This window comes from Salmo salar, chromosome ssa22 (assembly GCF_905237065.1).
Source record: "Salmo salar chromosome ssa22, Ssal_v3.1, whole genome shotgun sequence".
NCBI classification, from domain to species: domain Eukaryota; kingdom Metazoa; phylum Chordata; class Actinopteri; order Salmoniformes; family Salmonidae; genus Salmo; species Salmo salar.
This window is the reverse complement of record NC_059463.1, coordinates 37,799,498-37,822,308: the sequence shown is the minus strand read 5'-3', so window position 1 is coordinate 37,822,308 and position 22,811 is coordinate 37,799,498. Positions and strand designations below refer to the sequence as shown.

Below are 22,811 nucleotides of genomic sequence, written 5' to 3'. Positions count from 1 at the left end.
CTGTCTCTAGAGAGTTGGAAACAGCAGATCTGGGACAAGGTAACACGTCCGGTGAACAGGTCAGGGTTCCATAGCCGCAGGCAGAACAGTTGAAACTGGAGCAGCAGCACGACCAGGTGGACTGGGGACAACAAGGAGTCATCAGGCCAGGTAGTCCTGAGGCATGTTCCGAGGGAGAGAGAGAGAGGGGGACAAAATACTTAAATTCACACAGGACACCGGATAAGGCAGGAGAAATACTCCAGATATAACAGACTGAACCTAGCCCCCCGACACATAAACTGTGTTCAAGCAGGCCTCCTTTGAAAAATAGGCCTTGGTCTCAATGGGACTCCCTGGTAACATAAAGGTTAAATAAAAAAATGTATGTGCTTTAAAAATCAATATTATCAGTGATATAACATCTCAAAATGAATTGTTTACTGATGAGCAAATGATCACCTATTTATGGGTCAGATGTGAAAGGAGAGGTTGCATTGAAGAGAGCATAGATACAGGATCTCTGAATACTGGGGGTGGCAGGTAGCCTAGCAGTTAGTGTTGGGCCAGTAGCTGAAAGGTCGCTAGTTTGAATCCCAGAGCAAGGCACTTAATTGTTCCAGGGTTGCCGTTGATAATGGCTGACCCTGGCCGTGACCCCACTCTCCGAGGGTGTCAGGGTGAGTTGGAATAGGCAAAAAAACACATTTCCATTTCACACGTGTATAATACACACTTGTGAAACAAATATAAGTACCCACTGAATTATTATTATGAAGACAGCAGGGCTACCTTTACTTCATGTTTCCTCCTCACAGTGGAGTCAGTCAATAAAAATGTGGAGGTGTTTGTTTCTCAAGGCTGATAGAGATCTCTGAACCTTGCAGGCTGGCGCCAGAGCATACTACGATATCTATATGAGTACTATGTGCATTAATGTAATTACTTCCTTGATATTCAGGATTTACTTAATTCTACTTGTCTCCACTCTATTCTATTCTCCTGTACTCTACTCTACTTTAAACCCACTGTGTTGCTCTCATAGGAAGAAGACTTTGCTGTTGTATAATATCTTCTTGATGCTGAGTTCACTCCTAGCGTTGACCAGCAGAGCTGCCAAGTCTTTTGAAATGATCATCATCTCCAGGGTCCTGGTTGGAATCAATGCTGATATGTACTGTTTAAGGTATGTACTGTATATGGTATGTACTGTATATTCAACCAGAGAGTTCTTAGTTGGGGGTTCTTATGTCATCAAACCATGCTCATTGTGCCACTGACTGCATTACTGTTTTGGGGTTTTACAATAGAGAAATATTTGTAATACTTGTAGTATGTTTGTTGCTTTATTAGGTCTTTAAATGTCAATGGCATAAACAGTGTATTTATACATAATTAGACAAATGAGACAAACAGCTGTACAATTACAGTATTATGTTTGATGTTGGAAAATGAAACCACCGACAGTAGAGAAATTATCCACTCCTTTCACAGGGATCAGTATGAATGTACAACCCATGTATTTTGGAGAGAGTGCTTCCAAGCACTTGCAAGGGGCTGCTTCCCTGTCGTCAGCCATCTTCACATCGCTTGGAGTGGTTTTAGGACAGGTTGTAGCATTTGGAGGCTACGAAATCAGCTTGCAGATTAGTGTTACACATCAATCTAGCTCCTACAAAAGATTGTGTGATTTGTTTGGGGAAATCATTGCAGTTTGAAACTTTGTTTATTAAGTCAGTATTTCATTTGATGGTGGTCATGTGTTTCCAGGGAGATCTTGGGTAGTGAGCCATGATGGCAATACCTACTGGCCAGTAATGCCATCCCAGGCCTCATCCAGCTCCTCACTCTCCCATTGTTCCCAGAAAGCTCTCAATACCTCCTCATAGACCAGGGGAAAAGGAGGCCTATCAATGGTAAGTAGGAGGAGAGCCAGACCATGGCCTGTGTTAGTCTGTGGCTATGTGCAGTACTTGCTTGTCTGAGCCACATGGCTCTGTTCCTCTTGTATGTGAGTTAGTGTGAGAGATATATACAGTAAAAACATGAGTAAGTTCTGCTGCTGTTATTCATTATTCTGCATCAGCAGGGATGGGCAGTCTTTGTATCAATTACATGCATCTGTGTACTTTTTTTAATCATTTGTTTGTATTTACGTAATGCATTTTGCTCGTGTGTGTGTGTGCATGCGTGTTAGCCTTGCGGTGTCTGCGTGGCTGTGAGATCCAGCGGTCAGAGTTGGATGAGATCCTCCAGGAGCAGGCTGAGGTTAAAGGCCTGAGGCCCAGCAGACCCTGGGAGCTGTTGGCTGACCGTAATGTCCGCTGGCAGGTGAACTCCATCAGCAGCACCATGCAACTCTGTGGCAATGACTCGATTCTGGAAAAATATTAGAACTCAGAACTCGGTTCGTAGAACTTATAAGAACTTTATTTTTCAACAGGGAACTTCATTTGTTCCTAATTTGTAATACATTAAGTAGGCTACATGTGTCGCATAAAATCTCAAATACTACATGACCAAAAGTATGTGGACACCTGCTCATCAAACATCTCATTCCAAAATCATGGGCATTAATATGGAGTTTGTCCACCCTTTGCTGCTATAACAGCCTCCACTTGCTGCGGGGACTCTTCCATTCAGCCAAAAGAGCATTGGTGAGGTCGGGCACTGATGTTGGGAGATTAGGCCTGGCTCGCAGTCTGCGTTCCAATTCATCCCAAAGGTGTTTGATGGGGTTCAGGTCAGGGCTCTGTGCAGGCCAGTCAAGTTCTTCCACACTGATCTCAAAGAAATCCTGTATGGACCTCGCTTTGTGCATGGGGGTATTGTCATGCTGAAACAGGAAAGGGCCTTCCCCAAAATGTTGCCACAAAGTTGGAAGCACAGAATCGTCTAGAATGTCATTGTGTGCTGTAGCGTTAAAATTTCCCTTCACTTGAACTAAGGGGCCTAGCTCGAACCATGAAAAACAGCCCCAGAACATTAATCCTTTACAGTTGACACCATGCATTGGGGCAGGTAGTGTTCTCCTGGCATCCGCCAAACCCAGATTCGTCTGTTGGACTGTCAGATGATGAAGCGTGATTCATCTCTCCAGAGAACGCGTTTCCACTGCTCCAGAGTCCAATGGCAGCGAGCTTTACACCACTCCAGCCAACGTTAGGCATTGCACATGGTGATTTTAGGCTTGTGTGCGGCTGCTCGGCCATGGAAACCCATTTCATGAAGCTCCCGATTGTCAGTTAATGTGCTGACATTGCTTCTAGAAGCAGTTTGGAACTCGGTAGTGAGTGTTGCAACCGAGGACAGATGATTTTTACACGCTATGCGCTTCAGCACTTGGTGGTCCCGTTCTGTGAGCTTGTGTGGCTCTAGCAGGGCACAATTTTACAAACTGACTTGTTGGAAAGGTGGCATCCTATGATGCTGCCACATTGAAAGTCACTGAGCTCTTCAGTAAGTCCATTCTACTGCCAATATTTGTGTTTGTCTATGGAGATTGCATGACTGTATGTTCAATTTTATACACCTGTCAGCAACGGGTGTGGCTGAAATAGCCAAATCCACACATTTGAAGTGGTGTCCATATACTTTTGTGTATATATAGTGTATCTGTGGTGAATTATGAAATGTCCTTTAACCCGCTTTCTTACAAACGATGTAAGCAGCAGACTCCTCTTGTTATTGAAGCTTGGTTTCTCCCCACATTCATTGTTTCTCAGATGTTCAGTTTTGGTTTGAGTCAGCAGGGTTCTGGTTCTCTCTGGTTCTGGCAGGGGCTTTCTTACAGAGCTCTCCATCTGGGATCAAAGTTAACTACCTCTGAAGTACATGATTGTTCTGACAGCAAAATGTACCCAGCTCAAATTAACTTCTGGACAGAGCCTGTTCCTGGCTCTTCCCTCACAACAAACTTGATTAGAAATGTGAGATCAGCTACCAATTTTGTAGCGCGAGTAGACGGGCTTACATTTCATTGTACAGTACCTTGTTAAAAATGCATTCTGGTGATGATGACATACGGTTGTACTTTACATTTGTAATGCTTGCGGGAGTTAGGGAGGAGAACATAAAGGGTTGTTTGTATTTCAGGGTTTAATGAAGAGATGTAGTCAGTCCAAGACCATGCCATTTCACTGGTGCTGCAGATTTGGTAAACTTCTTCGGGATCGCTGTCCCTTTCACAGGACGGTTGAGCTAACGCTGGCTAATGCGATTAGCATGAGGTTGTAAGTAACAAGAAAATTTCCCAGGATATAGACATATCTGATATTGGCTTAAATTCCTGTTAATCTAACTGCACTGTCCAATTTACAGTAGCTATTACAGTGAAAGGGTAACATGCTATTGTTTGAGGAGAGTGCACAATTTTGAACATAAAAAGTTATTAATAAACAAATTAGGCATATTTGGGCAGTCTTGATACAACATTTTTACAGAAATGCAATGGTTCATTGGATCAGTCTAAAACTTTGCACATACACTGCTGCCATCCAGTGGCCAAAATATATTGCACCTGGGCTGAAATAATACATTATGGCCTTTCTCTTGCATTTCAAAGATGATGGTACAAAAAAATACAGAATAACTGTTTTTTTTTCTTTGTATTATCTTTTACCAGATTTATTGTGTTATATTCTCCTACATTCCTTTCACAATTCCACAAACTGCAAAGTGTTTCCTTTCAAATGGTACCAAGAATATGCATATCCTTGCTTCAGGGCCTGAGCTACAGGCAGTTAGATTTGAGTCATTTCAGGCGAAAATTTAAAAAAAGAGGCGGATCCTTAAGCGGATCAAATTGTCTTTGTCACATACACGTGATTAGCAGATGTTATTGCGGGTATAAGAAATGCTGGTGCTTCTAGCTCCAACAGTGCAGTAATATCTAACTAATTACAACATATACACACATCTAAGTAGGAATGAATTAAGACTATATACATATGGACGAGCGATGTCAGAGCGTAACGGACTAAGATACAGTATAATAGTATAGAAAACAGTATATACATATGAAATGAGTAATGTAAGATATGTAAACATTATTAAGTAAATGAGATACCGTAGAATAGTATAGAAAACATTATACACACATGAGATGAGTAACGACATATGTAAACATTAAGTGACTAAGAGACCGTAGAATAGTATAGAATACAGTATATACATATGAGATGAGTAATGCCGGATATGTAAACATTATTAAAGTGACTAGTGTTCCTTAAAGTGGCCAGTGATTCCTAGTCTATGCCTATAGGTAGCAGCCTCTAATGTGCTAATGATGGCTGTTTAACAGTCTGATGGCCTTGAGATAGAAGCTGTTTTTCAGTCTCTCGGTCCCAGCTTTGATGCACCTGTACTGACCTCGCCTTCTGGGTGATAGCGGGGTGAACAGGCAGTGGCTCGGGTGGTTGTTGTCCTTGATGATCTTTTTGGCCTTCCTGTGACATCGGGTGCTGTAAGTGTCCTGGAGGGCGGGTAGTTTTCCCTCGGTATTGCGTTGGGCAGACCACACCACCCTCTGGAGAGCCTTGCGGTTGCGGGCGGTGCAGTTGCCGTACCAGGTGGTGATACAGCCCGACAGGATGCTCTCAATTGTGCATCTGTAAAAGTTTGTGAGGGTTTTAGGTGACAAGCCAAATTTCTTTAGCCTCCTGAGGTTGAAGAGGCTCTGTTGTGCTTTCTTCACCACACTGTCTGTGTGGGTGGTCCAGTTCAGTTTGTCAGTGATGTGTTCGCCAAGGAACTTGAAGCTTTCCACCTTCTCCACTGAGGTCCCGTCGATGTAGATAGGGGGGTGCACCATCTGCTGTTTCCTGAAGTCCACAATCATCTCCATTGTTTTGTTGACGTTGAGTGAGAGGTTGTTTTCCAGGCACCACACTCCCAGGGCCCTCACCTCCTCCCTGTAGGCTGTCTCGTCATCGTTGGTAATCAAGCCTACTACTGTTGTGTCGTCTGCAAACTTGATTATTGAGTTGGAGGCGTGCTTGGCCACGCAGTCATGGGTGAACAGGGAGTACAGGAGGGGCTGAGCACGTACCCTTGTGGGGCCCCAGTGTTGAGGATCAGCGAAGTGGAGGTGAAATTTCCTACATTCACTGCCTGGGGGGCGGCCCGTCAGGAAGTCCAGGAGCCATTTGCACAGGGTGCGGTTCAGACCTAGGGTCTCAAGCTTAATGATTAGCTTGGAGGGTACTATGGTGTTGAAGGCTGAGCTATAGTCAATGAACAGCATTCTTACATAGGTATTCCTCTTGTCCAGATGGGATAGGGCAGTGTGCAGCGTGATGGCGATTGCATCGTCTGTGGATCTATTGGGGCAGTAAGCAAATTGAAGTGGGTCTAGGGTGGCAGGTAAGGTATAGGTGATATGATCCTTGACTAGTCTCTCAAAGCACTTCATAATAACAGAAGTGAGTGCTACGGGGCGATAGTCATTAAGTTCAGTTACCTTTGCCTTCTTTGGTACAGGAACAATGGTGGCCATCTTGAAGCATTTGGGGAGGGCAGTCTGGAATAGGGAGAGATTGAATATGTCCGTAAACACTCCAGTCAGCTGGTCTGCGCATGCTCTGAGGACTCGGCAAGGGATGCCGTCTGGGCCGGCAGCCTTGCGAGGGTTAACATGTTTAAATGTTTTACTCACGTCGGCCACAGAGAAGGAGAGCCCACAGACCTTGGAAGCGGGCCGCATCGGTGGCACTGTGTTATCCTCAAAGCATGCGAAGAATGTTTTTAGTTAGTTGCTTTTATACTACATTTAACAGACCCAAACTGCTGACTGTGTAATTACAGTACCTTTCTCCAGGGGATTATTAGACCAGAAGGCTGGCAGTTGGAAGCATTAGGGGAAGAGCTGACTGGGTATTAGAGCAGTAATGTGCAAAATGCTTTGCTGCTGAATCAGCTTATTATCAACACAATTTGAATTTGACATAATGATTAGAGATGCTCAGTCAGTCTGTCTGTACTCTGACAGTAAATTATAAGGACGGGTAGCATTCTAGGAAAAACTATAGAAAAGGTATAGTCTTTGTTTTATTAAAAAATTATCATAACTGAAACAGCCGGCATTGTACTCTTTCAGTACTCTGACGTATTAGATGTTCTTTTTTTACTCCAATATATCTACTTCTATGCATATTATGTGTTTATAGAGGCCTCTCTCTGGATATGATCCAGTATATCACCATATGCACTGGTACATGTGAATTCACAGCCTGTACAATATGAGTGAATATTCCTGAGTTATAATACACATGGTTGTTATTGTCACCACTTCCGCCGAAGTCGTTCGGCAGTCGACATCACCGGCCTTCTAGCCATCGCAGCTCCACTTTTCATTGTTCCATTTGTTTTGTCTTGTTCCCCCGCACACCTGGTTTACATTCCATAATCACACTACTTATACATTCCCTCTGTTCCCCCCATGTCTTTGTGTGGAATTGTTTTTGTTACGTGATTTGTGTGACGCTCCAGGCTGGTTTTTCCCCCAGGTACCGTGTTTAACCCGAAGTATGTTTATTGTTAAACATTTGCATTATTGTGAATGTTGTCACGCTTTTCACTTTTGCTATTTGGCTGGAGGTTTTGACGCAGTTGCGTCCATCTGTTGTTGCTTCTGCCAAATAAAGTGTGCGCCTGATCAACTCTCTGCTCTTCTGCACCTGACTTATCTACCAGTAGCGCACAACCTGACAGTTATGTAACTATCGGTAGCTAACTAACCACCTCAGAGGCAAGGAGGGATTGTTTCTCTCTCTCCTTCTCTCTCGTTAAATCCTTAATCCAGACCTTTGAAATAGTCACTCTGTAAGAAGAGTTCCATTTGTAAATTTTTCCTGCATTCCGAGAAGTTAAAGCATCTATCCGACATACTGTTCGGATTAGAATGTAAAAAATAAATACATGTATTTTCACACAAGGCTAGGCGTAAAAGAAGTAAACACACCTCTATCGCGTCTATGGCTAACCTCAGGGCTGAAAATTATGTGATTTGAATTTTTATATTTTCACCCTGCTCAGAACCTGCTGATCGAGCGACAGGGCAGGAAGATTATTTTGATGGGAGGCTACATTTTCATGACAGGCTGGGCCATTGTCTTCACTATAGCTCTGTGTTTGAGGTATTATATTATCTTATGTCATCCTCTTGCCCCCCCGTCATGCCCGTGATGGGCATACATACTAGAGGTCGACCGATCATGATTTTTCAACGCCGATCCCGATTATTGGAGGACCAAAAAAAGCTGAGAGTTGATAGGCTTGAAGTCATAAACAGCGCTGTGCTTCAAGCATTGCTAAGAGCTGCTGGCAAACGCAGTAAAGTGCTGTTTGAATGATTGCTTACTAGCCTTCTGCTGCCCACCACCGCTCAGTCAGACTGCTCTATCAAATATCAAATCATAGACTTAATTATAATATAATAAACACACAGAAATATGAGCCTTGGGTCATTTATATGGTCAAATCTGGAAACTATCATTAAATCATCACCCGTTTGGCGAAGTTAAAGTAGGCTGTATTTCAATGATAAATTAATAGGCACCGCCTTGATTATATGCAACGCAGGACAAGCTAGTTAACCTAGTAATATCATCAACCATGTGTAGTTAACTAGTGATTATGTTAAGATTGATTGTTTTTTATAAGGTAAGTTTAATGCTAGCTAGCAACTTACCTTGGCTCCTTGCAGCCACAGGTCCTTTTGATGCTGCACTCGTGTAACAGGTGGTCAGCCTGCCACGCAGCCTCCTCGTGGATTGCAATGTAATTGGCCATAATCAGCGTCCAAATACGCCGATTACCGATTGTTATGAGAACTTGAAATCGGCCCTAATTAATTGGTCGACCTCTACTACATACTCATCCTAATGGAGGGACAGTAGTCAAACTTGGTGTATCATGCTTGGGTTGTCATGATGTGTACTGGGCCGTGGTGTAAAAATACTTTAAAGTACTACTTAAGTCGTTTTTGGGGTGTCTAATTTACTATTTATATTTTTTACAACTTTTACTTCACTACATTCCTAAAGAAAATAATGTACTTTTTACTCCATACATTTTCCCTGGCACCCAAAAGTACTTGTTACATTTTGAATGCTTAGCAGGACATAAAAATTGTCAAATTCACGCACTTATTGTCAGGGATTTCTTCGTCGTCAGACGATATAGCGAAATCATCGTCGGAAAAAGAGGACCAATATGCAGCAGTGTTGAGATAGTTCATTTTGAACATTTAATAAACTCAAAAATGAACTTACAAAATAACAAAACAAACTCACAATTACTCGACAATCCTGTTAGGCTCACACACGCTAAACAAGAAACAATCTCCCACAAATACACAGACAAACACACCCAACTAATATAGGACTTCCAATCAAAGGCAACACCACACAGCTGCCTTCAATTGGAAGTCCACCCCAATTAACCAAACATAGACATACAACCAGCTAGAATAACATAGAAATACATAAACAAGGAACAGTGCCCAAAAACCCCGGAATACTTAAATTAAATGCCCTTTTAGAAAAAACACCACCCCAAACCACATAAACCAAATACCCTCTGCCACGTCCTGACCAAACTACAATAACAATTAACCCTTATACTGGCCAGGACGTGACACTTATCAAGTGAACATCCCTGGTTATGCCTACTGCCTCTGATCTGGCGGACTCACTAAACACGTGCTTCGTTTGTAAATTATGTCTGAGTGTTGGAGTGTGCCCCTGGCTATCCGTCAATAAAATAAAAAATGTAATGGTGTCGTTTGCTTTGTAAGGAATTTGAAACGATTTATACTTTTGATACTTAAGTATATTTTAATCCAAATACTTTTAAACTTTTACTCAAGTAGTATTTTACTGGGTGACTTTTACTTGAGTCATTTTATATTAAGGTATCTTTACTTTTACTCAAGTATGACAATTGGGTACTTTTTCCACCACTGTGTCACATCCTGACCAGTAAAGGGGTTATTTGGTATTATAGTTTGGTCAGGACGTGGCAGGGGGTATTTGTTTTATGTGGTTCAGGGTGTGTTTGAGTGTGTGTTTATGTAGAGGGGCGTTTGATTTATGTATTTTGAGGTTTTGGTTTAGTTCTATATTGTATATTTCTATGTCGAGTCTAGGGTGTTTATTTCTATGTTTAGGTATTTGGGATTGGGGCCTTCAATTGGAGGCAGCTGTGTATCGTTGCCTCTGATTGAAGGTCCTATAATTAGGAGTATGTCTGTGTTGAGAATTATGGGAGGTTGTTTTTGCACTGCTAGGGTTAGTCTGCAAACTGTTATATTGTCGTCCATTTTCTTGTTTTGTGAAGTGTTCGTGGTTATTTAAAATAAACGTCAAAATGAGCACTCAACCCGCTGCGCCTTGGTCCATTCACTACGACGACCGTGACAGAACCTCCCACCAACAACGGACCAAGCAGCGGGGGATGGAGCAGCAAAGGAGTTATCTGGAGTCGTGGACCTGGGAGGAGATTCTAGCCGGAGAGGGCCCATGGAGGAAGGCTAAAGAGGACCGGGACTGTTACAGGGGTACACGGTTGGCATTTAAGCCTGAGGCAGCCCCAATAAAAAAAATTGGGGGGGGCACACGGGTAGTTTGGCTGGGCCAGGATTAAGCCCCAAGCCAACTCCCCGTGCTTATTGGAGGCAGCCTATTACTGGTCAGGTCCCGTGCTTTGGAGTGATGCACACAGCGTCGAGGCCAAGTATTCACAGGCCGGTGTGCGTGGTGCCAGCGCCCCGCATTTGCCAGGGGGAAGCGGGCATCCAGCCAGTAAGGGTGGAGCCAATACTGCGCTCAAGACCGCCAGTGCGTCTTCACGGCCCAGTGTATCGTGTTCCTGCTCCTCGCACTAGCCCTGAGGTGCGTGTCTCCAGTCTGGTACCTCCACTACCAGCCCCACGCATCAGGCTTCCAGTGCGTCAGCCTCGTCCCGAGCTTCCGGCGACAGTGCCTCGTCCCGAGCTTCCGGCGACAGTGCCTCGTCCCGAGCTTCCGGCGACAGTGCCTCGTCCCGAGCTTCCGGCGACAGTGCCTCGTCCCGAGCTTCCGGCGACAGTCCGGAGCTCCCAGAATCGCCCTACAGTTCGCAGCTCCCAGAATACAGTCCAGGGTCTAGAGTGACATGCTTCAGGCCGAGGTATTCAGTAGGGGTGGACTGGTCAGGTAGGGGACTAAGGCCTGAGCCTAAGCCACCTCCACTGTAGGAGGTTTGGGGAGGGGGGGGTGTAGCACGGGAGCCGTCGGCAGCCACCCTCCCTTCCCTCCCTTTAGTTTAGGGGTTTATTTTGTAGATATTTTGTTAGGTGCACCCGGGGTTTGCACCTTTGGGGGGGGTGTACTGTCACGTCCTGACCAGTAAAGGGGTTATTTGGTATTATAATTTGGTCAGGACGTGGCAGGGGGTATTTGTTTTGTGGTTCAGGGTGTGTTTGAGTGTGTGTTTATGTAGAGGGGCGTTTGATTTATGTATTCTGGGGGTTTTGGTTTAGTTCTATATTGTATATTTCTGTCGAGTCTAGGGTGTTTATTTCTATGTTTAGGTATTTGGGATTGGGGCCTTCAATTGGCGGCAGCTGTGTATCGTTACCTCTGATTGTCCTATAATTAGGAGTATGTTTGTTGGGAATTGTGGGAGGTTGTTTTTGCACTGCTAGGGTTAGCCTGCAAACTGTTATATTGTCGTCCGGTTTCTTGTTTTGTGAAGTGTTTGTGGTTATTTAAAATAAACGTCAAAATGAGCACTCAACCCGCTGCGCCATGGTCCATTCACTACGACGACCGTGACACACTGGTACTAGGCAAAAAGTAAATATACACCTTTGAACTCACTGTCTTGGTCTCCATTCAACGACCCATGTGACAAATGCTTTGCAGGTTGAGGTGAAACAGGTGGTTGGATAGGTATAGTTAGGTACAGCAACAGGACATAACTCTTAAAAAGCCCAGTCTCAAACAGTGGTATTATGTGGTGCTCAATTGAATTTCCATTGCTTTTTAGATTTAGTCAAAAGCTTTGACCAGTGATTACCTCAACCTTTGTTCTGCAAGAAAGTCAGTAATGTTCTATTCTATTGATTAAGCAAAGTAAGTAATTTTCCTGACAACTCAGTTTTTTACTTTTTAAATCTCTTTTTCAAACTTGATAAATCATGTTTGTTTTCCTGTAACAGCACAAGGTGGAGTGGATGCCCTACTTGAGAATGGCCAGTATCTTTACCTAAATACTCAGCTTTGGCATGGGCCCAGTTGAGTCAGTCTCTTCATCCCAATAGCTTAAGCATTAATAATATGAGCCCAGTCAGTTAAAAATACTAGCTTATATTGAAGGGAAGTTACGTTGGCATTAAAGTATTTTATCCTAAAGCATACACGTTATCTCCAGTTCATGTTGATTCCAAAAGTTAGACTAACACTTTATAACTTCTGTTTCTTTGGGGATAAATAAAGTACAAAGTCATCGCATTATTCAATGGCTAGGATATAGGATATTAGCCCCAGTAGGGTGACAGTATTGGGACGGTCTCTGTATCTTTGCCTACAGCTGGAGTGATGGGTCCTCCCTACAGAGATCTTCAGCCAGACTACCCATCCAGCAGCTTACATGATAGCGGGCTCTATGATGTGGATCAACCTCTTCATTATAGGGATGATCTTTCCATTCCTGGTGGTGAGTGAGACAAACTCACACACACACCATGACTTTCTCTCTGGTATAATCTTCTCATCTGCTAGTGTCTTACTTCTCCCTCTCTGACACCTTTGTCTCTTTCTCTCTTCAGAGTGATCTGGGTGTGTTCTGCTTTGTCCCGTTCGCTACTGTCTGTTCCCTGTCTGCTCTGTACGTGGGCCTGGTTCTGCCTGAGACCAAAGGGAAAAACCTTGTCAGCCATCGCCAGCGAGTACTACAGGGTCCATGACAAGCAGGCTCAGTATCAGCTGGGAGAGGTCTGCCACTCCACTGCCCTGTAGGCCTACTGCTCTCTCACCCACGACCTATGACCTCTACACTGGGCCACAGCACTATTTAAGGCGTATTAATTAACCTTAATTAAGCAAGAGATTCCATATTTTCCATACTTTTGTATTTTGGGAAAAGCAGACAGGTGTATTTGCTTTAATTCAAAATGAATTTAAGGTTGAGTTAAATGCGGAAGACGCGTTTCAGTTGTACAACTGACTAGGTGTCCCCCTTTCCCTTTCAACCATCAATAAACTCATGGAGAGAAAATGTGTGTTGAGCACAGAGATCCTAAAGTTATGTAATTATTTGTTATTGAGTTGCCCTCCCATTGTTGGACATAAAAGACTGTAAAAACACCAGAAAATCTTAATTTAAGAAAGCTGTTCTCAAGAATTCCCACCAAAATAGACACATTATCATATAAGCAAGATTTGAGATGATTATCTTTTAGTCAAACATATCTGTTTGGGCTTCATGCAGTCAATTTGCAATTATCTTCCGGGCCCCAACCATCTGCTCCAGAAAAAATGTGTTGTTGATCCATGTCATTAAGCCATGGCAAAATGTTTAGAATTACAGGAAATTAGCTTTAAAAAGCAAGGAGGGGGGGCTTGCTCGAACCTTGTGGGGGTTAATCCACATGAAGCCTTAATGGTGAATTCTATATAAACTGATCAGGGAAGTTATGATGGGGTTTTTATGACCAATATTTCTATTGCGACAAGGATTTACCAAATCCCTATGAGCCTTTTTATTCCGTATCAATCTCAATCACATTGTGTTGTGATGAAAAAGGTACACTACATGGCGAAAGGTATGTGGATTCGGCTTTTTCAGCCACATCCGTTGCTGACAGGTGTATAAAATCGAGCACACCGCCATGCAATCTCCATAGACAAACATTGTCAGTAGAATGGCCTGTACTGAAGAACTCGGTGAGGCTCAGCTGCGAAGTGGTAGGCCACACAAGCTTACAGAATGGGATTGTCGAGTGCTGAAGCACGTCGCGAGTAAAAATTGTCTGTCCTCAGTTGCAACACTCACTGAGTTCCAAACCGGCTCTGGAAGCAATTTCAGCACAATAACTGTTTGTTGGGAGCTTCATGAAATGGGTTTCCATGGCCAAGCAGCCGCACACAAACCTAAGATCGCCATTTGCAATGCCAAGCATCAGTTGGAGTGGTGTAAAGCTCGCCGCCATTGGACACTGGAGCAGTGGAAATGTGTTCTCTGGAGTAATGAATCATGCTTCACCATTTGGCAGTCCGATGGACAAATTATGGGTTTGGCAGATTCCAGGAGAACGCTATCTGCTCCAATGCATAGTGTCAACTGTAAAGTTTGGTGGAGGAGGAATAATGGTCTGGGGCTGTTTTTCATGGTTCGGTCTAGGCCCCTTAGTTCAAGTGAAGGGAAATCTTAACGCTACAGCTTACAATGATATTCTAGACGATTCTGTGCTTCCAACTTTGTTGTAACAGTTTGATAATGCCCCCATGCACAAAGTGAAGTCCATACACAAATATTTTGTCTAGATCGGTGTGGAAGAACTTGACTGGCCTGCACAAAGCCCTAACCTCAACCCCATTTGAACACCTTTGGGATGAATTAGAACTCCGACTGCGAGCCAGGTCGAATCGCCCAACATCAGTGCCCGACCTCACAAATGTTCTTGTGGCTGAATGGAAGCAAGTCCCCGCAGCAATGTTAGTGGAAAGCCAGCCCAGAAGAATGGAGGCTGTTACAGCAGCACAATATTAATGCCCATGATTTTGGAATGAGATGTTCAACGAGCAGGTGTCCACATACTTTTGGCCATGTGTATATTCATATGAAATCCCATTTTTGATAACTTTGTTCTGTTCAGGTAAAATGTACAGTTCAACTGCTGCTGCCCCATGTGTCATAGGGTTATCATAAGGATATGGTGGATTATATTGTAACAACAAGGTGAAAAAAGCTATCCAAAGCAACAGACGTGAAGAGGGCATGAACAAAACCTATTCCCCTACTGAAAAGATTTGGCATGGGTCCTCAGATCCTCAAATGATTCTACAGCTACACCATCGAGAGCATCCTGACTGGTTGCATCACTGCCTGGTATGGCAACTGCAAAGCCTCCGAACGCAAGGCACTACAGAGGGTAGTGCGGACGGCCCAGTACATCACTGGGGCCAAGCTTCCTACCATCCAGGACCTCTATACCAGGCGGTGTCAGAGGAATGCCCTAAAAATTGTCAAAGACTCCAGCCACCCTAGTCTTAAACTGTTCTCTCTGCTATCGCACGGCAAGTGGTACCAGAGCGCCAAGTCTAGGTTCAAGAGGCTTCTAAACAGCTTCTAACCCCAAGCCATACGACTCCTGAACATCTAATCAAATGGTTACCCAGACTATTTGCATTGCCCCCCCCCCCCCCCTTTACACCGCTGCTACTCTGTTGTTATCATCTATGTATAGTCACTTTAATAGCTCTACCTACATGTACATATTACCTCAACTAACCGGTGCCCCCGCACATTGACTCTGTACCGGTACCCCCCTGTATATAGTCTCACTATTGTTATTTTACTGCTGCTCTTTAATTACTTGTTACTTTTATTATCCGTATTTTTTTAAACTGCATTGTTGGTTAGGGGCTCATAAGTAAGCGTTTCACTGTAAGGTCTACACCTTTTGTATTCGGCACGTACAACTAATGTCACACGCATCGTTGTAGGGAGTGGACCAAACTGCAAAAGGTATAGTGAACATCTTCTTTTTATTAAAAGGAAAAAGCAAAATACACTTACACAAAACAAATGACGAAAAACAGTCCCGTAAGGTGCTCAGACTATACAGGGAAACAACCACCCACAAACACAAAAGAAAATTAACCCACTTAAATATGGCCTCCAATTAGAGGCAACGACAACCAGCTTCCTCTAATTGGAGGTCGTTCCAAAACCCCAACATAGAAATAGAAAACCCAGATAAACACATAGAAATAGACAATATAGAACATACACCAAAACCCCCGAAACACACAAAACCACGAAGGGAGGGTGGCTACCGTCACCGACGGCTCCCGTGCTTCACCCCCCCCCCCCAATCCTCCAACTACGGAGGTGGCTCAGGCTCCGGCTTAGGTCCCCATCCTAACCTGCCCACCCCCCTTGAAGGCTCATGGCTGTAGACCACTACTAAAGGCTCTGGGCTAAGGTGCGTCGCTGGAGACCTCGGGCCGAGGCGCGTCGCTGGAGACCTCGGTTGGCAGAGTGTGCTAAAGCAGTGAGTAAAACAAACTTAGGGAGTAGGCTTCTAATGTTAACATGCATGATACCATGGCTTTTATGGTTACAGAAGTCAACAAATGAGAGCACCTGGGGAGTGGGAGTGGAGCGAGGCACTTTAGGACCTGCTTAGCATCCACCGTTATTGCTCAGGCCGTGCTGGAAAGGACAATGTAAAAATAAAAATGTCAAACCAGCACAGTACGGTTCAGGTCACCCCTATAGTGTGAATCAAACATTAGAATGCACTGGACATACTGGAGAAAGCAATAAGCCTGCCTTATAGGATATTACTGAAAATATTACTGAAAATAGATTATTATTACTGAAAATAGATACATGCTCATGAATTGGTTCCTGAAAGGCTTACTTTTCTCTGTCATATGCTGTCTAATACATGTCCCTTGACAGATGGCCACTGTAACTCTATGGATCTGTTTGGATCTATTTGACATTAGTACTTGTGTGGACCATGTAGGATGGTTTAGGCCAGTTCTGCTTCCTGGTTTTTGTGGCATACTGCATGTTCAGCTCAGCATTCATGCTCTGCTTTATCCCAGAGACCAAAGGCAAGAGCATGGTGGAGCTCATGGAGGACTTTAACAAACTCAAATACAAGATCAAATCAAATCAATTCAAATTGTATTGGTCACATACAAATATTTAGCAGATGTTATCGCGGGTGTAGCGAAATGCTTGTGTTCCAAGCTCCAACAGTGCCGTAGTATCTAACAATTCACAACAATACACACAAGTCTAAAAGTAAAAGAATGGAATGGAATCAGCAATGTCGGAATGGTTTGAACTAAAATACAGCATATGCATATGAAATTAGTAATGTTAACATTATTAAAGTGACTATGGTTCCATTATTAAAGTGACTAGTGATTCCATGTCTATGTACATAGGGCAGCAGTCTCTAAGGTGCAGGGTTGAGTAACCGGGTGGTAGCCTGCACATGATGGCTATTTAAAAGTCTGATGGCCTTGAGATAGAAGCTGTTTTTCAGTCTCTCTTTTAAGTCTCTCTCGTCATTGTTGGTAATCAGGCCTACTGCTCTTGTCGTCTGCAAACTTGATGATTGAGTTGCAGGTGTGCATGGCCACGCAGTCATGGGTGAACAGGGAGTACAGGAGAGGACTGAGCACGTACCCCAGTGTTGAGGATCAGCGAAGTGGAGATGTTGTTTCCTACCTTCACCACCTGGGGGTGGCCCGTCAGGAAGTCCAGGAAACAGTTACACATTGCGGGGTTCAGACCCAGGGCCCCGAGCTTGATGATAAGCTTGGAGAGTACTATGGTGTTGAAGGCTGAGCTACAGTGGGGGAAAAAAGTATTTGATCCCCTGCTGATTTTGTACGTTTGCCCACTGACAAAGAAATGATCCATTTGTAATTTTAATGGTAGGTTTATTTGAACAGTGAGAGACAGAATAACAACAAAAATATCCAGAAAAACACATGTCAGAAATGTTATAAATTGCTTTGCATTTTAATGAGGGAAATAAGTATTTGACCCCCCCCTCAATCAGAAAGATTTCTGGATCCCAGGTGTCTTTTATACAGGGAACGAGCTGAGATTAGGAGCACACTCTTAAAGGGAGTGCTCCTAACCGCAGCTTGTTACCTGTAAAAAAGACACCTGTCTACAGAAGCAATCAATCAGATTCCAAACTCTCCACCATGGCCAAGACCAAAGAGCTCTCCAAGGATGTCAGGGACAAGATTGTAGACCTACACAAGGCTGGAATTGGCTACAAGACCATCGCCAAGCAGCTTGGTGAGAAGGTGACAACATTTGGTGCGATTATTCGCAAATGGAAGAAACACAAAAGAACTGTCAATATCCATCGGCCTGGGGCGCCATGCAAGATCTCACCTCCTGGAGTTGCAATGATCATGAGAACGGTGAGGAATCAGCCCAGAACTACACGGGAGGATCTTGTCAATGATCTCAAGGCAGCTGGGACCATAGTCACCAAGAAAACAATTGGTAACACACTACGCCGTGAAGGACTGAAATCCTGCAGTGCCCGCATGGTCCCCCTGCTCAAGAATACATATACAGGCCCGTCTGAAGTTTGCCAATGAACATCTGAATGATTCAGAGGACAACTGGGTGAAAGTGTTGTGGTCAGATGAGACCAAAATGGAGCTCTTTGACATCAACTCAACTCGCCGTGTTTGGAGGAGGAGGAATGCTGCCTATGACCCCAAGAACACCATCTCCACCGTCAAACATGGAGGTGGAAACATTATGCTTTGGGGGTGTTTTTCTGCTAAGGGGACAGGACAACTTCACTGCATCAAAGGGACGATGGACGGGGCCATGTACCGTCAAATCTTGGGTGAGAACCTCCTTCCCTCAGCCAGGGCATTGAAAATGGGTCGTGGATGGGTATTCCAGCATGACAATGACCCAAAACACACGGCCAAGGCAACAAAGGAGTGGCTCAAGAAGAAGCACATTAAGGTCCTGGAGTGGCCTAGCCAGTCTCCAGATCTTAATCCCATAGAACATCTGTGGAGGGAGCTGAAGGTTCGAGTTGCCAAACGTCAGCCTCGAAACCTTAATGACTTGGAGAAGATCTGCAAAGAGGAGTGGGACAAAATCCCTCCTGAGATGTGTGCAAACCTGGTGGCCAACTACAAGAAATGTCTGACCTCTGTGATTGCCAACAAGGGTTTTGCCACCAAGTACTAAGTCACGTTTTGCAGAAGGGTCAAATACTTATTTCCCTCATTAAAATGCAAATCATTTTATGACATTTTTGACATGCGTTTTTCTGGATTTTTTGTTGTTGTTATTCTGTCTCTCACTGTTCAAATAAACCTACTATTAAAATTATAGACTGATCATTTCTTTGTAAGTGGGCAAACGTACAAAATCAGCAGGGGATCAAATACTTTTTTCCACCACTGTATAGTCAATGAACAGCATTCTTACATAGGTATTCCTCTTGTCCAGATGGGATAGGGCAGTGTGCAGTGCATTGGCGATTGCATCTTCAGTGGATCTATTGGGGCAGTATGCAAATTGAAGTGGGTCTAGGGTGTCAGGTAAGGTGTAGGTGATATGATCCTTAACTAGCCTCTCAAAGCACTTCATGGTGACAGAAGTGAGTGCTACGTGGCGATAGTCATTTAGTTCAGTTATCTTTGCTTTCTTGGGTACAGGAACAATAGTGCACATCTTGAAGCAAGTGGGGACAGCAGACTGGATAGGGAGAGATTGAATATGTCCGTAAACACTCCAGTCAGCTGGTCTGCGCATGCTCTGAGGATGCGGCTAGGGATGCCGTCTAGACTGGCAGCCTTGCGAGGGTTAACATGTTTAAATGTCTTACTCATGTCGACCACGGTGAATGATAGCCCACAGTCCTTGGGAGCAGTCCGAGTCTGTGGCACTGTGTTATTCTCAAAGCGGGTGAAGGTGTTTAGCTTGTCCGGAAGCAAGACGTCGGTGTCCGCGATGAGCCTGGTTTTCCCTTTGTAGTCCGTGATTGTCTGTAGACCCTGCCACATACGTCTCCTGTCTGAGCCATTGAATTGCAACTCCACTTTGTCTCTGTACTAACTTTTTGCCTGTTTGATTGCCTTGCGAAGGGAATAGCTACACTGTTTGTATTCAACCATATTCCCAGTCACCTTGCCGTGGTTAAATGCAGTGGTTTGCATTTTCAGTTTTGCATGAAGGCTGCCATCTATCCACGGTTTTTGGTTTGGGTAGGTTTTAATGTCACAGTGGGAACAACATCCCCTATACACTACCTGATGAACTCAGTCACCGAAAAGGCTGACTTTTCTTGGAAAAGGCACCTAAAGGACACACAGACCATAAGAAACAAGATTCTCTGGTCTGATGAAACCAAGATTGAACTCTTTTGCCAGAATGTCAAGCGTCACGTCTGGAGGAAGCCTGGCACCATCCCTACGGTGAAGCATGGTGGTGGCAGTGTAACCGATGTGAAATGGCTAGCTAGTTAGCGGTGATGCGTGCTAATAGCGTTTCAATCGGTGATGTCACTCGCGCTGAGACCTTGAAGTAGTTGTTCACCTTGCTCTGCAAGGGCTGCGGCTTTTGTGGAGCGATGGGTAATGATGCTTCGAGGGTGGCTGTTGTCAATGTGTGCAGATGGTCCCTGGTTCGAGCCCAGGTAGGGGTGAGGAGAGGGACGGAAGCTAACTGTTACATTGATGCTGTTGACCCTGATCACTGGTTGCTGCGGAAAAGGAGGTCAAAAGGGGGGTGAGTGTAACCGATGTGAAATGGCTAGCTAGTTAGCGGTGGTGCGCGCTAATAGCGTTTCAATCGGTGACGTCAATCGCTCTGAGACCTTGAAGTAGTTGTTCCCCTTGTTCTGCAAGGGCCATGGCTTTTGTGGAGCGATGGGTAATGATGCTTCGAGGGTGGCTGTTGTCGATGTGTGCAGAGGGTCCCTGGTTCGAGCCCAGGTAGGGGCGAGGAGAGGGATGGAAGCTATACTGTTACAGCAGCATCATGCTGTGGGGATGTTTTTCAGCGGCAGGGACTGGGAGATTAGTCAGGATCTGGGGCGAAGGTTCAATACCTTAAGCACATAGCCACTCCTGCATTGTCTTAGCTTCGGGACAAGTCTCTGAATGTCCTTGAGTGGCCCAGCCCGGACTTGAACCCAATCAAACATCTCTGGAGAGACCTGAAAATAGTTGTACAGTGACGCTCCCCATCCAACCTGACAGAGCTTGAGAGGATCTGCTGAGAAGAATGGGAGAAACTCCCCAAATACAGTTGTGCCAAGCTTGTAGCGTCATACCCAAGAAGACCATAGGCTGTATTCACTGCCAAAGGTGCTTCAACAAAGTACTGAGTAAAGGGTCTGAATACTTATGTAAATATTATATTTTCATTATGGGGTATTGTGTGTAGATTGATGAGGGAAAAACTTTTTAATCCATTTTAGAATAAGGCTGTGACTTACATTTTTTTGGGAAAAAGTAAAGGGGTCTGAATACTTTCCGAATGCACTGTATATACATTAATAAACAAACATTACATTATATAACATTGTGTGCCCTCAGGCCACACTTGCCTGCCTGCCTGATTCTGACCTGATTACGAACCTCTGCCTTCCCTGACCCCGAGCCTGCCTGCCGTCCTGTACCTGCCTGATTCTGACCTGATCACGAACCTCTTACTGTCCTCGACCTGCCCTATGCCTGCCCCGTGTTTATAATAAATTATCTGAGAACTGTACTATCCGCCTCCTGTGTCTGCATCTTGGTCATATCCTGAGTCGTGATGAACGGAATAAAAGTGGGGATTTATTGCTCAGTCTAATTCATGTTGATAAAAAAAATCCATAGGCCTGATGGACACATGCTCAAACTTACACACTTTTGATAGACTTAAAGGGGCAATCTGTAGTTGCTACATCCACTTTTGGACTTATACATTTATATATATATATATATATATATATATATATACTGCTCAAAAAAATAAAGGGAACACTTAAACAACACAATGTAACTCCAAGTCAATCACACTTCTGTGAAATCAAACTGTCCACTTAGGAAGCAACACTGATTGACAATAAATTTCACATGCTGTTGTGCAAATGGAATAGACAACAGGTGGAAATTATAGGCAATTAGCAAGACACCCCCAATAAAGGAGTGGTTCTGCATTTACATTTACATTTTAGTCATTTATCAGACGCTCTTATCCAGAGCGACTTACAGTAGTGAATGCATACATTTCATACATTATTATAATTTAAAAAAAGAATAATAATAATATATTTTTTTTTTCTGCAGGTGGTGACCACAGACCACTTCTCAGTTCCTATGCTTCCTGGCTGATGTTTTGGTCACTTTTTTGGTGCTTTCACTCTAGTGGTAGCATGAGCCGGAGTCTACAACCCACACAAGTGGCTCAGGTAGTGCAGCTCATCCAGGATGGCACATCAATGCCAGCTGTGGCAAGAAGGTTTGCTGTGTCTGTCAGCGTAGTGTCCAGAGCATGGAGGCGCTACCAGGAGACAGGCCAGTACATCAGGAGACGTGGAGGAGGCCGTAGGAGGGCAACAACCCAGCAGCAGGACCGCTACCTCCGCCTTTGTGCAAGGAGGAGCACTGCCAGAGCCCTGCAAAATAACCTCCAGCAGGCCACAAATGTGCATGTGTCTGCTCAAACGGTCAGAAACAGACTCCATGAGGGTGGTATGAGGGCCCGACGTCCACAGGTGGGAGTTGTGCTTACAGCCCAACACCGTGCAGGACATTTGGCATTTGCCAGAGAACACCAAGATTGGCAAATTCGCCACTGGCGCCCTGTGCTCTTCACAGATGAAAGCAGATTGACACTGAGCACATGTGACAGACGTGACAGAGTCTGGAGACGCCGTGGAGAACGTTCTGCTGCCTGCAACATCCTCCAGCATGACCGGTTTGGCGGTGGGTCAGTCATGGTGTGGGGGGGGCATTTCTTTGGGGGGCCGCACAGCCCTCCATGTGCTCGCCAGAGGTAGCCTGACTGCCATTAGGTACCGAGATGAGATCCTCAGACCCCTTGTGAGACCATATGCT

General features: G+C 44.4%; 1 pseudogene; it reads left to right on the top strand.

The window, feature by feature from the left end:
- The first annotated feature begins 616 nt into the window (after window positions 1-616).
- Window positions 617-22,811, top strand: part of LOC106583373 (solute carrier family 2, facilitated glucose transporter member 11-like) — a 38,337-nt pseudogene continuing 16,142 nt past the window's right edge.